The 19141-nt window shown below is 40.2% G+C and overlaps 1 pseudogene; it reads left to right on the forward strand.

The window, feature by feature from the left end:
- The first annotated feature begins 506 nt into the window (after positions 1-506).
- LOC111765437 (small nucleolar RNA SNORA72) lies at positions 507-653 on the forward strand (annotated as a pseudogene).
- The last annotated feature ends 18488 nt before the right edge of the window (positions 654-19141 follow it).

Here is a 19141-nt window from a genome sequence, read left to right on the forward strand (position 1 = left end):
CAAACACACTGGGCACTGAACATTTCTACACGATAATTTTGTGTCCCTACAAAGCACAAAATAAAAAAGAAGAGTGACCCCGGGTTTATCTCCCCTACGGTGTGGGCTGATAATCAATAGAGAGTCTGGTCACTGTCAAAGACAAAATTGCACTGGACGAGTAGGCAGATGGTTTTATTCAAGCTATTGCAATCAATGAGAAATTAAATCAACTTATTAAGAAAATGAATAATATTAAAATGTTGTTATTCCTGTAAATGATAAAACTATCATTTTGTTTTTAGTAAAAATAATAAATGTTACAAACATTCAGAATGGACTCTTTATAGCTACAATATTAGTTCATACAAAGATTGAAAGTAAAATTGCTTTTAAGCAATGAAATAAAATGTTTTCATGAAATTTTTTCATAATTTTCTGACAACAAACATGAGACATCATTTAACCTGATCTTATGTATGAGGAACTTTAAATGCCAAAAGAGTTTTATTAAAATGGATATTTTTCTGCAAATATCCTCACTGTTCTGATTTTGTGATAATCAGTGCAGGCTGAACATTCACTGTGTGAGGACCTTGCATGTGTCCCCAGACCTAGTTTTTTGTTTGTCTGTTTTTTTCCTAGGTCTGGATTTTAAAATGCTGGTGATAAGCCAAGTTTGATTTATTATATAACCATCCTGTATGAGAAATGGCTGTAACTCTAGGTATCTTTGGTCAATCTTAAGAGATAATAGCAACTGCAATAACTGAAAATAACCAGTGTTAATTTTGCAGAGTTATATTTAAAGAAGGCATAACTAAAGAAGGGAAATTTTGTGATTACCCACTGCCATTAAATGAATTTTAAAATTACTGTTTTATTTTCTACATGATTCCCATATCATTAGAAGCATACCAGAACAAACTGACAAAAAGTAAATCACATAAAAATTTTCTTTAATAAACTGTCCAGAGCTTGTTAAAATAAAAAAAACAGAAGGTGATATTTTTCCTAACACAATATTGGAGTATATCTGTGTATCAGATTCTACTACATTTTAATAAAGGCATAATAAAAGGCAGACTGACCAAAACTGTGACTTTGGACAGATTTGTAGACATATTTTTAAGGGTTACTAGCAAAGTGTCTGCATTGATAATGTAACTGATTAGAGGAATCTGGAGTTCTTATCTAGTAGACTAGTTAGGTAATTCCCTCATTAGGGAAATTACACTGAGGAAAAAAATGACCATCAAGAGAAGTAATACCACAATATAAGCTAAACATAATGTAGCAGGGAAAACAAAAGCTGAAAAGGCTTCATTTCATGTAAAAATGAAATACCCATGCAATAAGAATTACATTTGCCAATGTTAGTTTTCATTTTTTATATACATTTATTCCAAACTGTTCATTTGTAGAGGCAATTGTTAAAAGAATAAGAGTCATCTTCTAACCACTATAATAGTTTTGGACATAAAAGAAACCAACTGTTCTATTTGTTTGTTTATAGAAAAATGCAGCAGCTCCTTACTTTTTTTCACTCCCAATTTGATTCTTACCATAATGTGTATCTGTAGTGAGACTTCCTTGACCAAATCAATTTTATCTACTCATCATAAAAAAGTTCTAAACATTTAAGCATTTGGGTGTGAGTATCACCAACCAATTTTTCCCAGTTGCTAGAATCCCTGCAAAGCTGATCTCAGAAAGAAAAATGGCATCAGTAATATTGTTTGGTGATTTTGTAATAAACTGCTTAAAATATTGATGATCATCACAGATAAATTCATTTTACATCAACTGACACCATTATCATTGTTAATTTTAAGTCAAGGCAGATATGTATTTATTAGGCATAAGTTACATAAAGTTCACAAGTTTTAAGCATAAAGCACATTGGCTGTCCTCTCCTTATTTACTTATTTACATATAGGTAGATAGATTGATCCTTGTAGCCTCCATCCAGTTCAGACAGAGAACATCTGCATCTCCCCAGAAAGCTTCTTATGTCCTTTCCCGGGGTAACTGCAATGTCAACTTCTGTCAGCATCAGTCAAATCTGGTTTTAACAAGCAAATATAAAAGCGGATATATATGCATTCAGTATTCATTTACATTAGCACTTTATCTATAATGTTTGTGTTAAGATAAGTCCCCTATTCACAGGTTTCTCAAGCATGTATGGTTTGATGGTGAACAATGTATTTTAATCTATAGCAAATCTTGATCCATTTAATAATATACCCTATTAAAATATCATTATACTTCACATCATTTTGGGTATAAAGATATCTCTGTATAAAACATTAAGGTACTTTGTTTTCCCATTATATTTGTAGATTAGGGTATTGAAATCAGGGAAAATCTAATGCTGCCCTAGAGTCTTCTGTTGTTTTATCTTCCAAGGGCATTTAGACAAGATAAACATTGAAAATCCTTTCTGATTTGCTCTGACACTTTATGAACATATAGATGAGCTGTGAAATTGACAGAATAAATGTTTTAGCTCAATGCATTTTAGATGCCTATGGGCAACAGTCTGCAAATATTTTTAGGCCCCTTTTAAAAACCTGAGAAAGGGTGCTTTTAATGTATGCATTTGTATCTCTTGTTAATTAAGATGTTTGGTTGGGATATGTTATTAGATTCTCCAGGTTAACTTGATAAAGTTACAGTGCTTAGAATTGCACTGAAATGAAATGAATCCTACAAGGTATCAGTTGAAAATGTTATTTACCTGTTATCGTAAGATTCCTAAAAATAACAGAATTTTAGATTACTATTTTCAGAAGTAATTTCCACACCTTATAATCATGACCCAAATAACGGGATTCTCCCTTTGCCTGAAAATGATGGACATGTTTGTCTATGGTAAAGTTGATGTGTATGTTGAGCTCATAGAGGGCAGAATCTCGTGCTGGTCGACCAGCAGGCTGCCCAAGGGAAGGTAGCGTAATATGTTCTTAGAGGAGAGGAAAATACACGTCTAGTTATTTCAAGTACAAAATCATGGTTTTTGTTCTGAGGTTTAACATTGCTCACAATAATTACAGTTTTCATGCATTTTTCACCTTAAATACCTATCAGTTGGCTTAAGCTAGTGCTTGAATGCAATATCCTTCCCACCTTGTTGTAATCTCTTCCATACCATTCATATTGTTATTCTGCATTCCACACAATTTCCATTAAAGTATTATATTTGCTTCAAACTCATTACTAGTACCTTCAAATTTTACAAGGACCCCCTCTTTGTCTTTATGATATTAGGAAGTAGCTGCACAGTTACATTATTACATGATTATATACAACTATTATTACTATATATATTATTACTATATAAAGAGCATCTCTTTGTACTCATTGTACAAACTATCAACCTATGGCATATATTTTCCTGTGAGCACAACAGAGATATGTAAATTTAGCCCTTTGAATCTGTAAGTATACTGTCAATGTGTTAAAAGTTTAAGGATCAAAAATGTTTCCAGGCACCCTACTGATAGCTTTACCTGTGTATATGATTAAAAAGAACTTTCTTTTGATTAACTCCAAGATTATGTGACTTCCATTATTTTTCTTCTCTGTGGAATAGAATTTCATCTGTCTGCATAGTTTGAATTTTAAAAGAAACAACACTTTTTATTAGATTCATTGATTTCTGATCAAAACCATAGAGCAGAGAATTCACATTTTCAGTGTGACAATATCTCTGGCCTACTCATGTAAGGAAAATAAATACCATCACCATTGGTGTGATTCCCTCTTGGCACTCGAGGCTGACATGCTTTAGCCTTTCCTAACATTTGCCAACTAGAAATACTTCTTTCAATTTTTACTCCATGCTTCTCTCTTATTATCATTCTGAAACCAAGTGAACATCCGTTTCTCCTCCTACTGTTTAAATGGAAGATAAGCCAAACATTTCGGTCAAAATCCACTGCATGTCTTTTGCATATTTCAGGCTCACTTTTATGTAAATGACAATATTGAAAATTTATGATATGCTCAGCTAGTGGCAGAAACTAAACAAATGTGCGCCTCTTGGTAAGAGGCTGTAAACTGCAAGGACAGTCAGAGTCTCTCCCTGTGTGTCTCTCTCTTTCTCCTTTTCTCACACATGCAAACATACATTTCAGATTTACCAAAAACCAGCTCAGATACATCTCAAAGTAAATCCAGTAAGGTGATGCCTTACTTTTCATTTTGGCTGGGTAGATGAGCAAAACATTTTATGTTCCCACAACTGCTCTTTGGAGAAAGCTTTTCCTTAATAACATCACAAGGGATGTTCTATGTGTGGCCCTGTCAAAACCATGTCACTGTACTTTCAGCTCACGCATTCCTTGCCAAGGTCATGGGCACTGTTACGTTGCATGCCAGCATTCTAAAAGAACATCTGTCAAAACCAGGTGCAATCTGAAAGAAACGCACACAGGAACTCACGCGACCTAGAAAAAGCTCACAGTGCTTTCACACTTCCCAAGTAATAAAGAAAAGGTAATTGTCCTTGTAAACTACATTTGTATAGCTACTAGGGAAACAACACAAAATAAGAAATTATTTTTAACTTATCTTTTCTAAGCTAAAAGAATGGCATTATTTACTTAGCTTGCTTAATTTGATTTTTAAAATAACCATCATTTGAATGCATGAATACAAAAGTCATTCACATTATCTATTTAACATAAACTATTTATATTCATGATTTTTAAAACCATATATGTTTTATGTAGTTTTCTTTTGACAATTCAAAAGTTCTATTTCCTCTCCTTACCTGTATCTCTAAAGAATTCATTTACCAAGTACACTGTGAATAAATAATGCATTATGAGTCTACAATTACAAATGAGTAAATTTTCCTGTTACATAACCAAACAATTGTGCAAGGTAAAACATAATTCTGTTTCAAGTGAAATTTATTTTATTATTACTTGGATTGTAATAACCTATGAAAAAATATGGGAAGAACTTAAATGCTACCATATTTGTAGCAATACAGAAATCTTTGTGTTTATGGACCCGCGAAAATGGGAATAAAGTTTATTTTTAGATAAGATGGATTTTTGCAATTTAGGTATCAAGAATCCATTTGCTTTGAAATATATTTAGATTACATAACTTTGGCCTATTCTATTATTTCTTATCTTAACTAGTGTTATAAGAGTGTTACTATTGGTTTGTAAGAGCAATCCTTACCTTCTATGGCATATAAAATCTGTTCTTCCGTCTTCCAAATGTAAGAAGATAAGGCATCAGATTAAAGCCTGAAAGCTCTTTTGTCCTTAGACATCACCGTGGCTTTTTCTCCATTGTGATTTCAAATGTAAATAGAAATTGAATCATATTATATATTTTGTAATATTAGCCTATCTTTGCATTTCTGGAATAAAATCAGCTTATCATGACACATATTCTTTTAATGCATTGCTATATTTTATTTAGGGGGATTTACACAGAAATTGAGTTCTACAGTTGGTCAGAGTTTTAGTTTCCTAGGCTACTCAAAGCAGATACCACGAAATGGTTTGGCTTAAATAATGGGGATTTATTAGTTAACCATTCCCCTTGAGGTCAGTGAGAATAGGTATAGTCAAGAGAAATGGTATGCAGCCTGCAAGCAGAACGATTTGTGTGTGTGTACGTGTGTCATCACACATGCCTAGATATAGGTTAAACACCTCTGACACCATGATCTATATGGAGGAAACTTAGTTCAAGGAAGTTAAGCGAGAGGAAAATGCAAACAGAGAAAAAGGGTAGAACTATCCTGCTAAGTTTTAGAAATGGATTCTGTTCCAAACACAATGAAACCAAGCCATATTCTGGAAAGGAAGAAAAGATAAAATAAATAAATACAGATTCCTTTATTCAGCTGCCATTTCCTTAATTTTACATGTGCTTTTGTCTTGACTCGGCAATGCAGAAAAGATACAGAGTGACAGGAAGAGACCGCCACATCAAACTAGGAGAGCGCTGTGGTACTCAGAGACTGACCGTTATCTGAAGCTATGTGCAAAGCTAGAAAGGATAAAAATTTGGAAGAGAAAATGCACAAATTGAATAATGAATCCCTCAAAACGAGAATTTGACTTAAATCTGAGAATTCCATTTGAATGTGTCCTGGATATTTTCCTATTAGTTCTTTGAGCATGGCTCCAGATAGTAACATGGGAAAAGGGCTCTCCCTGACTGGCAAAATACAGCTATTTCCTAAACTAGAGGGAAGGATGACAGGCCAAACTTATCATGACTATAGTAGAAATGATCTTTGACCAATTCATTTTCTCTTTTATTCACGGATTTACGACCATCCTGTCCATACAAAAGAATGAAAGCGCAAGTCTGATTTATTAGTAATAATAGTCAGAAACTGATGATACTGAAGAATAACTTCATAAAAATAATGCGGGGGGGTATATGGCACAATGTGGGCACTTTAAATCTGCATTATCAGAACGAGTTTTGTTGTGTTTTTCCTCTTTTTTTTCTTATCTTTATTTTTAAGATATGTAGATCACACAAAATGTTCCATTAAAAAATATAAGAGGTTCCCATACACCCCACACCCCACCCCACCACACTCCTCCCACATAAACAACTTCTTCTATCAGTGTAGCACATTCATTGCATTTGATGAATACATTTTAGAACACTGCTGCCCAGCAGGGGCCTCAGGATGGAGGACTAAAACCTGGGTTAGAGTGGACTTACCAGTATTCTGCTATAGAATTATTGTGACTCTAGCAATAGAAGAAACTATCATTGATGTGGAGACAGTGACCACGGGAGTTGCTGAGGGCAGGGAGAGGGAAGAAGAGCTGTGATATGGGGACATTTCCGAGACCAAGTTTTTAAACGATGTAGAGGAGGCACAAAGCACTTTAGAAATCATTAGGAAAAGATTGTTCTAATCTTACACAATAACCTAAATGAAAGCAGAGTGATTTTCAGAACTGTGAAGTTAAAAACGATTGCACTTGGCACAACAAAACAGGGGAAGGTAGAAAATTAGATGTATATTAAACAAAACTGTAAAGATCAATTTAACATGATAGTTATAGCTAGACTGAGTTAAACAGATCAGAGCCTCATTCAAGAAAGCTTATGGGGCAATTGTGATGACTGCTAAAACACAATCAACGTGCTTTTTCTTAAGCAGAATTTAAGTTAGTGCCCCTACTTTGCCAAAGCCTCCATTCCATCCCCTCGTATTTGCAGCCATTGCAACATTACTTGGCATTTCAAAACTCACAGTTCCTTTATTACACATTTTGGATAAATAAGACTTGTTTTTTCCTACAATATGCTGTATCACATGGAAGCGCAGCTGCAACCCTGCCAATAAATATGTAAAGCATTACACATGCTGTTATTACTTTGCAAAGCATAAGCTGCAAGCAAAGTCGTCCCTCTCAGAGACTGCCTGGCATGCGTGTAAATAAACTTCTGGATGTTTAGTACTTACTCATTTTTCATTATTGGACAGATTTTTTTTCCCTAATGGTTTATTCTTCCACTTCACAAAAAGTTTTCGCTCCAAGTTCTTGCCTGGGTGCTGGTGTGACGGCAGTGAAGAAAACACAGCCCTGGGGACCCACTGTGTGTGGAGAGCAACACTAGGTAAAAGCAGCGTCGACAGACGCCGGTTCTCAGAACCGAGAGACCAGAGGCCGACGCTCAGCAGTCCTTTCTCAGGAAGGGACACTGAAGCTGAGACCTGAAGCGGGATTAGCAGTTTGCCAAAGGAGGAAATCCAGAGCAAGAGGGGACCCATAAGCTAAGGCGCTGCGACCAGTAGACTGGCCAAGGAGTTCGGAGGCTGTCTTTAAAGAACCAGGAAGTCTTAAAGGTTTTAAGCAGAAAACGATAAAGTCAGATTTGCATCTTTAAAAGGTCACTCTAGCATCTTTTAAAAGGTCGTTTTTAGGAGTACGCGACAAGCAGCAGTCCAGGTGAGACCAGATTTGAACAAGATGAATAAGAGTGGAGCTAGAGCAACGTGAATGGCATCAAGCTCTACTGTGTGGGTGGGTTCCGCAGAGTCCAGTGATGACTCACTGGCTTGTAGGGGACCAGGTGCCACTGACAGGACTGAGGAGGTGGGAGGAAGAGCAGGTGTGCCGTGGGGTGAGCTGCATCCACAGACATGGAATTTAAGTTTAGATGCCCACGTGTGGGTGGGTCTCAGAACACACATCTAGAATGAAAATGAAAAATTGTAAGTTGTTAGCACATAAATGCTCAGAGAGAGCTCAGAGAAAGAAGATAGCCCAGCATTGAAGGATGCACACTAAGAAACTCCAATACTTTGAGATAAAAGGGAGAAAACATTTATAATAAAGAATCTGCTACAAGGATTGGATCAGGAGAGTATAAAATTAGAGAAGCCAAGACAAGAGAGTATTTCAAAAGAGGGATGGAGGAGTCACTTACTGTGCGTATCAAAGAGAAATTAGTTATGTTTTCTCAATAATTGATCTCACTAACTATGAGGGCCATCAGATCTCACAGGGAATCTCCAACTTCAATTTCTAGTAATGAATTGCAGTTTTAAAAAAATTCCCTTGGAATGAATGAAAGTTATCGTTATATCTTTAACTTAGGATCATAATTTTTGTGCACTTAACTGAATTTATATTGAATTTTTTCAACCTCTTCCCATCAGAATCCTTGTTTATTGATCTATAATTTGCTAAGAATTTACAATTTGATTGATAACTAATAAGATAATTCTGTAAGTAATTTAACCAACATGATATGAACATGCTCAGGTTTTAATTATATTTAATATATGTGTAAAAATGAAAATGGTGTCTAACATACACTAATAGCTGAGAAAGAGTGTTCATGTGATTTTAATTTTAACAATAAATAAAAACTTTAAGTTTAGACTTGAAAAGTTAAAGAATCTATGCTCTTTATTCTCAGGTATCAGAATCATCTTTTCCTTTGCTGTTGACTAAGTTCTCTTAGTAATTCATGCCTTGTTGTCAGTGCCTGCCCCAATCCTAGGCAAAATATGTAACACTGATAAATGGCAAACACCACCTGTACCTACTGCCTATGTATACCTTTCCCAATAACAGCACACTATATTATGACTGGTGCCTCCAGTCCATGGGTCTACTGTGCAAATACTGCACAATGGGCTGGGTGAAACAACAGACACTTACGGTCTTGTTGTCTGGGACGCTAAAAGCAGGGTATGGCAGGACTTGCTTTCTCCCAGAGTGTGTAGCTTTGAGGCAGTTCTCTGTCACATGTCTGTCTTTGTCTCAGGTCTGTTAATCTGATTTTGCTGACTTCTGGCTTCTACTGACTTCTAGATTCTTCTGACTGAGGAGGTCAACATTTCCTCTATGGATTAAAGCTCACCCTGATTCCCGTTTGGCTTCATCACAGTAGGTTGCTCACAAAATAATACTTGCCAATGGTTCACACCCACAGAACATGGATCCAGCCTTGAACGGTCTTGATGAGATACATGATTCAATCCCCAACAAAAGGAAAAGTGTGACAGTTTATGGGAGTTTGTAAGAATGACACTTGGCCTTAACAAGAGATGCCAGGGAAATTACAGAAAGGAAGTGACCCTTCTGCTGAGATCCTACAGGACAAATAAGAACTAGGTAATGAAGAAATGATAGGTGGGTGTAGAAAGAATGGTCAAGGCATCTGTGATGGTGTGTGCAGAGACACTGGAACTAGAGAAATCACAGCAGGTTGGGAGAACTGAAACTGGCTCAGCGTGCCTGAATAACTGGGTGGCCTGCCCCTTGATTTGCTGCAGAAGTGAGAGGAGCATGGAATATGAGCTGAAGTTGAAGGATAAACAGAACTTGGAAATTAGTTCAAGGCCAACAAGGTGTATCGTAGGTGTGCCTTCAAACACGAGACATTATTGTTCAAAAAATCAGATGTGCATTTTAGAATGATTCTCTGACTCAAGAGTGAGTCCAGCATAGAGTGGTTAGCACCTGAAGCAGGTGGCTCACAGCAACTTATGCCAAAGATGGTGCCTCAGCAAGAGTCGTGGCCATCAGAACGGAGAAGAGTGCACAAATCCAAAATATATTTATAATGCACCATCCACCGGAATGGGAGGTTGACTGAATGCAAGCAAACACTCCTTTATCTGGTTTGAGCAATTGAGGGGACTTTGCAACAAAGGAGATGGCAAGCAGGGCTTAAATAGATGGAGTTTTTGTTTTGTTTTTCTTCTTTATTTTCTTTTAAATGTTACATTCAAAAAATATGAGGTACCATATACCCCCCACCCCCTCACCCCACTCCTCCCACATCAACAGCCTCCTCCATCTTCGTGGCACATTCACTGCACCTGGTGTATACATTTTGAAGCACTGCTGCACCACATGGACAGAGGTCTACATTGTAGTCTACATTCTCCCTCAGTCCACTCAGTGGGCCATGGCAGGGCACACAATGTCCAGCATCTGTCCTTGCAGCACCACCCAGGACAACTCCAAATTCTGAAAATGCTCCCACATCGTATCTCTTCTTCCTCCTCCCTCCCATCAGCAGCTACCATGGCCACTTTCTCCATATCAATAGTACAATTTCTTCCATTACTAATCACAACAGTTCCATAGCAGAACACCAGTAAGTCCACTCTAATCCATACTCTATTCCTCCATCCTGTGGGCCCTGGGATAGTTATGTCCAGTGCCCCTCTACATCAAGAGGGGGCTTAGATTCCACATGGATGATGGATGCAATTCTCCTGCTTGCAGTTGTAGGCACTCTTGGCTCCCTGGTGTGGTGGTTGGCCTTCTTCACCTCCCTGTTAGCTGACCAGGGTAAGTCCAATAAACCAGAGGGTAGGAGTTGCAAGTCTGCTAAGGCTCAGGGCCTGGCTGTCACATGGACAGTCCAGAGATTCAGGTCTACTGAGTACACACGAACCCCAACACCAACCACAGGATCAGTAAAAGAAACAGAAGAGGCATGTGTGGAAAGGTCATATCTGAGTCCAACTCCATCACACTCAGAAACACCAACTCCAAAGTAGAGCCAACTGACATGGCACTGAACTCCAGAGTCATCTCATGACCATAGAACCTGTGGGTTTCTGTAGCCCTTAAGAGAACCAGTACCTGGGTTTCTATCTACTTTGGCTGTCTCTGGTACCCTGCTGAGGCGTACATGAGTGTGACCCCTCTGATGACCTCCTGACTCTTTTTTGGAGACTCATAGCCATATAAACTCATTTGTCCTTTCCATTTTCTCCTTTTATCCAAAGTCAAAAATCAGTTTTAACACCTGATATTACATATAGGCTGAGATATTCTGCTGGTCTGAGTCGACCCTTTTATTCAAGGTCTTTTTTAGTTACAACATCAGCTGGTGCTTGGTAGTAATCCCTCAGTGCCAGGGAGGCTCATCCCTGGGAGTCATGTCCCACACTGGGGGAAGGTAATGCATTTACATGCAGAGTTTGGCTTAGAGAGTGGACACATTTGAGCAACATGGAGGCTCTCAGGAGGTAACTCTTAGGCACCCTGCAACTCTAGGTCTAGTTCATATTTCAGGTGCACAGGGTCATAATCATAGCCATCAATATCAAGGGCTCATTATTGGGCCATCCATCTTTATTGGTCTTTGCCATTGCACTTGGATGATTAATTGTTGCTGTTCCACTGGGGAATGTGATAGAGCTCCCCTGGCTAGGAACTCAGCATTCCCTCAGTTGTCATTTTTAACTGAAACCACTGTGAAAATATCCAAACATTTTTATGTACCCTGTATCCATACCCTGGAGAACTCCCACCTAACCATGTGCCCCCTATCAATAACACCCCACACCAGTGTTCCTCCCCTGCCATAGTTGAACTTCTCTGTAGTCCAAAACTTCTTTAAAAAGGAAGCCTAATATATTGCCAGTTTCCATTAATAGTAAAATGGAATATAGTAAAATGTCAAAAACAAAGCTTTTTCACTTTTTCATTTTTTGATATCCCAATTAATTTTTCCTTCATTTAATTTTTCTGGATGGAGTTTTAATTGCCTTGGGCCATCCAATTTGGCAGTGTCCAGGGAACACTTTGATATAGAAACATTGAGCTCCAAAGAGATTTCATTTGTAATTCTGGAGTGTGTTTGCCCTATAAATACACAGGGAAAATTAGATTCCTGGGATTTTAGACTCACAGGGGATAATGACATGATGGTAAACATTTGCTAGGAGTTCTTCCCCCACGTGTTCCTGATCAATGTGTCCATCACAGTTACCTGGTGAGACGGTACCTGTTCTTTATGTTTTAAAGGTCAGGAGTTGGGCTCAGAAGAACTCAACTACCAAGTCAACAACTGCTCTGAGTCAGAGCTGGATTCTCCCCCAGGGCTCCTGACCCCAGAGGCCATGTTCTCAACCACTTTGAGATATGATCCTTCAAGATTCTTAGAGCTCACCTGGAGCCTGGGGAAATTCTCTTCATTCTCTGTAACAAATTTGCTTAGTTCAATCCTCTGATTTATTTTTATTACTTGAAGGGCACTGTAGCACAGTGACTCAGTATGAAGACTTCTGAGTCCTAGAAAACTCACTCAGTGTGGATCTCAGAGAAGTTCCTTAACCTATTTGTGCCTCAGTTTCCTCATTTGTAAAAGTATATAATAGTCCTCACTTCAGAGAGATGCTATGAGAATGCACATAGTAAGTGTGAAATGTTTGCTATTACTATTCAATACTATGAATGCATTCTTATGAAAGTTTCAATGCCTGTCTAAGTATATAGAATAAAATGTGCAAGTATGCTCTTACCAACCTGCCCCCTCAGTTCCCAGGCTTAGCTAGATCAATGGATCTGCTTCCAGCCCCTGAATATCACATTTATATATTATTTTATATTTGTCCAAATACCCTGTGTTATCTTTGTGTGTTTTAACATAAATAGAATCCTACTTTATGCATTATTCTCCAAATTCCTTTGTTTAAGTCATTCATGCTTTGGAAATTGTGCCGTGCCAATAAATGTCAGCCTCTCTCTTTCTTTTTAACTGCTGTATACAGCCACAGAGCAAGGATTCAGAATGATTTACCTATTCCTTATTGATAACCTTCTAGGGAGTTGTCAGTCTTTTTTTATTATAAACAATGCTGCTATAAACTTCCTGGCATGTATTGGAAGAAGTTTTATCTTTGAGAATTTCTGTAAGAAAAATCCATGTTACCAATCTTCTTGAGCCACAAAGTGTTCCACTGCTGAGTCATTCCTCCTTGCCTACGGGGTGGGGAGAAGCAGAGGGCAGCATTTTCAGCAGCTGTTCAGGTCATGAGTGACAGGAAAACACACAGAGAGACACTGGGCCACACAAGGATGTCAAGTAGGAGTAACAAAGGGTTATTGAGAAAGTTTTTGAAATTCAAGGATTTTATGTCAATTGAAATCTTTTCATTTATTTTGGAATATATTCTTTATGTAATAACAGCACTTGTCACTGTTGAATATTTTCCCATATTCATTATGTAATAGCAATACTCATAGCACTCATTGTTGCTGTTGAATAGTTTCCCATGTTGTTATTGAATATATTCCCATATTTGTTATTTAATAACGATATTCACAGTGTTTGTTGTTGCTGTTGAATACATTCCCATATTCGTTATGTGATAACAATACTTAGTACTCATTGTTGCTGTCGAATATATTCCCAGATTCATTATTTAATAACAATATTCACAGTGCTTGATGTTGCTGTTAAATATATTCCCATCTTTGCTACGTAATAACGATACTCATAGCACTTGTGTTGTCGTTAAAGCTTTCTGACTACCGCCATGCTCTGGACCTTTCTCATGCCCTTTGCCTCTGTCATCTCCTTTAATTGCCATGCTGACAAAATCACCTTCTCCTAAGCCTGGTTCAACCAAGCTTACTCCCCGCTGCTCCACTGGATCATCTCCCAGCACCAGAATCTCCGTCTGTCTTACAGGTCAAGTCTTGATATGGTAGTGTTGAACTTCCGATGTATCAAAAGCCTACCTAGGGAAATTTCAGAACTGCAGATGTATTTAATTGCATTCTTTATAAATAAACCCCACATTAAATGTAAATGCTCTTTGTGGGGGCCTTATTGTTTAGTGCATTCATCCACTTAGGTATTTAAATTGAAGCCGTCACTGAGTGCCAGGCACGTACTGACACCTGGCAAGCAAGTGATGAGACAGGACACAGGCAGGCTTGGTCCATGTCCTTGGGAAACTCATTTTTACCTCATTTGCACCTGACTGAGAATAACTAACTCAGATTTCATTAAAAAGAAAAGGAAAAAAGACCAGTAAGGTAAGGGAGAAATTACAAAAGGCGACTTTTGCTCACTTCACTCTTTTCCTTCCTGCTCCTGTGAAAGAACATAAAACACTTGGAAAGATAATGCTAGAGCAAGTGGTTCATAAACTGAACATTTCTGAAATACTGTTATGGTTTCTTAATTTATTACTTTTATTGTGCTACTGTATATGCTCCAAGTACATTTCAGAGGAAAATCTTGAGCAAACACTCAAGGAAAGCAATAAAAATGTATTATAGTGTGATAACTTGGGTATTTTATCAAGCTTTAATTACACTTCTAACATAAAGGCTGCATCACACTTCACAAGTTGGGCTTGTTAGAAGTCAGATAAATTCATGAATGTGTGCTGTCTCTATTATATTTCTGTCTTGGACTATTTTTCTGTAAAAATTTAAACCTCAGCACCTGTTTCTCAAAGACCCAGTTAAACACGGCTAACATCCTCTGTGGCTCCTGGCGGGCTCAGCCTCTAGCTCACGGACCACACCCCAAGCCCTTTTCCCCAGGCAGGTATCCCGCTGCAAGTCTGTCACCTGAGATACCTGCTTCAAGGCTGGACCAAAGAGGAGAGCCCAGGTGGCCAAAGGCCTGCCCGCCTGGGGCTTGTTCTGTGCCTCAGAAGAGTGACGGGAAGCTGGAGGGAGCGAGAACCCCCAGGTTGTCTCTGTCCCCTGCAGGCAGCGCCAGGCTGGCCCCACCTGCCAGGAAGAGCTGCCCCTCCCAGGAGGGCTGCGTTGCTTGGAAAGTGCCCACTGCCAGGATCCTGCTGGCTACACGGATAAGGTAGGAGAGGAGGCGCTGGATTGTGGAGGAAAAGTGGTTTTCAAGTTGGATGATCTAAATCAACATTCTCGTTTTGTTTTTGTTTTTTTTCTTGCTCTTCTAAGTTAGATGAACCATAACAACATGGTATATCATAGCATCTTAGTTTCCTAATTCAGCAACAAAGTCCAGCAAACTAAGAAATGGATCTTGCCACCGTTCCGGAGGCTGACAGTCTGAAATCAAGGTGCTGGGTTCCGGAGGCTGAAAGTCTGAAATCAAGGTGCTGGGTTCCGGAGGCTGAAAGTCTGAAATCAAGGTGCTGGGTGGGCTGGCTTCCCCAAGTCTGTGGGCGCCTCCTGCTGTGCGCCTCTCTCCCGGCTCCCGCAGGGGCTGCCAGTCCTCAACAGCGCCCGGGTGGTGGCAGCTCCAGCCTGTGTCTCCACATGGTGTTCTCCCTTCTTACGTCACTGTCCAACTCCCCTCTTCTTACAAAGACCCCAGGCGTGCTGGATGAAGGGCCCACCCTACTCCAGCATGACTTCACCGTCATTTAACTAATTCTGTCAGCAAAGACCCTGCTTCCAGATAAGGTCACATTCACCGGTACAGGGTTTAGACTTCAGCACACCTGGGGGACACGATTCAACCCACAGCACACAGAAGCCGTGACCCACAGGTGATGACGGCGAAAATGCCCACCAGCTCAGAGAGGGGTTACCTGCATCGGTGAGCTCCTAGCAGCTCTAAAGATTTGCTCGTGGATGTGTTTCACCGTATGGATATCTCACATTTCACTCTTCAGCCTTAAAATGAATGGCTTTTGCTAATTAAAATTTAGTTTGCAAGGAATGTAAAACAGTGCTTACCTCTAGACATCCCTCTGTTATGGCTCTATTTATGCAGAATCCAACACTGGGCTGTTTAGTTCTAGATATATCAGCTCCCACAAGCAAGCCGCTCTTGTGCTCTCTGCACAGTGAAGTATTTCTAGGAATGCTTTCATTGAACAGGGCAGCTGTTTGTGCCTTGAATGAGTGAATCGGCACACATTTTCTGAAGACGAGGTGACATGGTACGGCAAGAGGTCAGGTCATCAGGCACTTGCTCTCAGGATTGTCACTATCAGGCACTGGACACAGGAAGCGTGGAAGAGGGCGACGAGGCGCTTCTGGAGAGGACAGGTGACCTGGATCTAAAGTGTGAGTGGAGGGTACAAAGGGTGCCCCACGGGCAAACACTGAAACGAGTTCACACAGCATTGGAGTGGCAGAAAGACTGGGGTGAAGTGTAGGAAACAGAAAGTGAGAGGCGAGGAGAGCTGGGCTAGAGCCATATTGTACAGGGACTTAAAGAACAAAATAAAGAACCAAAGCTGTATTAGGCAGGTGCATCCGTTCTCCAGCGCTGCTGTAACAAGCTGCCGCAGACTCACTGACGGAAAACAACACGAATTTATTATTCTGCAGTTCAGGAAGGCAGGTCGCTGGGAAGTGTTTATCTCCTGAGGCCCTGGGGAGAGGCTGCAGCCTTGCTTTCTCTGGCTGCTAGAGCCACCCAGACTCCTCGGCTCCCGTGCTGCTTCCATTTCTCAAAACCAGCTATCACAGCCCTCCAGCCTCGGCTCCCGCCGTCACAGCGCCTTTCCTTGAGCTCACTCACAAGGGCCCACCTGGATGATCCAGGTGCGAGGGCAGCTGACGAGCAGCTTTAACCCCCTCTGGCACAGAGGGCAACATCATCACGGGTTCAAGGGGCCAGGGCATGGCCGCCTGGGAGGAGAGGCAGACGATCTCCCATCAGGTGCCATTATCGCAGGACCCACAGAATCAGCAGGGTACAGAGCTCAAGTTTCTGTGAATGTCATTCCGGTAACAGTGTGAACGGCATGCAGGAGCACGTGAAGGGGCTGCCAAGACACCAGACGGGGAGATGGACTTCAAAAGCCAGGACGGGACGCCAGGAGTACAGAGGTGGCTCCATTTTACATGTTGTATTTGAAAGGAAGATCATTGATAAATAAGAAATTGTTGAACAAAAGATCGTTTCATTCAGAATCAGTCAAACTCTTAAAAGGTGCTAAAATGGCAAAATTATTTTATATCCTGGTGCACAATCAGGTAGATTTGGGTTTTTTTTTTTCATCCTTCTTTTCTAATTATCTACAGTTAAATCAAAGTTGTGGTAAGTTCGTCAGTGACAATAACTAATGTTCACTTGTATAAAGGGTACGGGAAGGGAAGTGGATTTGGCTCAACTGATAGAGCACCCGCCTGCCATATAGGAGGTCCAGGGTTCAAACCCAGGGCCTCCTGACCCATGTGGTGAGCTGGCCCACACTCAGTGCTGATGCGCACAAAGAGGGCTGTGCCAAGCAAGGGTGTCCCCCACGTATGGGAGCCCCATGCGCAAGAAGTATGCCAGCAAGGAGAGCCGCCCTGTGTGGGAAAAAGTGCAGCCTGCCCAGGAGTGGCGCTGAGCACATGGAGAGCTGACACAGCAAGATGATGCAACAAAAAGAGACACAGATTCCTGGTGCCACTGACAAGAATGCAGGAGGACACAGAAGAACACACAGTGAATGGACACAGAGAGCAGATGATGGGGGGACAGGGGGAGGAAGGGGAGAGAAATAAATTTTTTTAAAAACTTAAAAAAAAAAATTAAATAAAGGGTACAGGGAGCAGTCTCAATCTCCTTTCAGCTGAGAAAGGATACCCTGTGCAGAAAGGTGAGAGTCTTGGGCCATCTAGCTGCATTCCGAGCCCTCTCAGAACAAATTTCTCAGCCATCTCTGGTTGTCTATGTCCTCCTTCCACCAGCATGAAGTTAGAATTTATTAGAACTTCCCAATTCCTCATGAGCGAGCTGTGCATCTTTGGAAGTCTCTCCTGGTAAAAATAAACTTGGGTGTTCAGGGCGTCCAACTCTGGTCTGTGATAGCTCAGCTTTCAGCCATAGCAATTCCCTCCAGAGCTGGATTTTATATGGAGCTACGAAGGGCCGTTAGGTTTTGGAGAACGACAAGCCATCAGACACAGTTCCATCCTAGAAGGACATAGGATGGCCTCACATGCTCAACATAAAGGCCAGGCTTTAGGTCACTGCTATTTTTCTAGATACACTCAAGGAAAATCTTTTGGGGGAGGAAATTGTGGATAACTGCTCAGATAGATAAGAAGGTCTAAGGGATGAGAAGACATTGGGGAACTTGCAGAGCTGAGTAACAGGCAGGGAGAAGGAAAGGCCGAGGTGTTGGGTGGAGACATTAAAGGAAAATAAGTGCAGCGCTGGATCTGAACTGGGATATGAGCCTTCTAAGGTATGCACACTGAGGCTGGTGGCCGAGTGTATTAACATGACACATTGTCCTTTTCCAAGCACCGTCCTAACTAGCCAGCACCACTAACGGGCGGGAGACTGCTGAGCTGTTTTGTAAAAGCATCTCCAATGATAAACAGCCATCCACAGATGCTTTTCTAAAAGTGACATTCCTGACCACATTTCATCCCAAAGGTACCACTTGGTGATTAGCATGGTACAATTTCTGGATACACTGTTTTTTTCCTGCTGCAAGAGTAAGCCTGGCCCTGAAAGTGAGAGGCATCTGTTCAATCACTATGATCATTAAAACATATTTGAAAAGAAAACAGAAAGCTTCCCTAACTAAAATCACCCATTGGATTCTTTTGAAACAGAAATTAGAGTATTACAGAAGGGATTCAAAAGCATCTTCAGAACCTCTTGAAATTATGGCATTTAAATTCCAAGACTTATTTTAATAAATGGAGCAGTTGCTATATTATTGTATTGCTATATAGCTTATTACCACAGACCTAATGGATTTGTTATCTTGTTTCCTGCTCTGTAAGTCAGGAGCCCTCTGCTCAGGGTCTCATAAAACCAAGGTGTTAGCTGACTGTGTTTTCATCTGAAAGTTCAGCTAAGGAAAGATGCACTTACAAGTCTCCCCCACCCCCAAGTTATTGACAGAATTCATTTCCTTGTGGTTTTAGACTGAGGTCCCTATTGTCTTGCTAGCTGCTGGACCCTTCTTGGTTCCCAGATGGCACTGGAAGGT

This window comes from Dasypus novemcinctus, chromosome 8, assembly GCF_030445035.2.
Source record: "Dasypus novemcinctus isolate mDasNov1 chromosome 8, mDasNov1.1.hap2, whole genome shotgun sequence".
Lineage (NCBI taxonomy): Eukaryota > Metazoa > Chordata > Mammalia > Cingulata > Dasypodidae > Dasypus > Dasypus novemcinctus.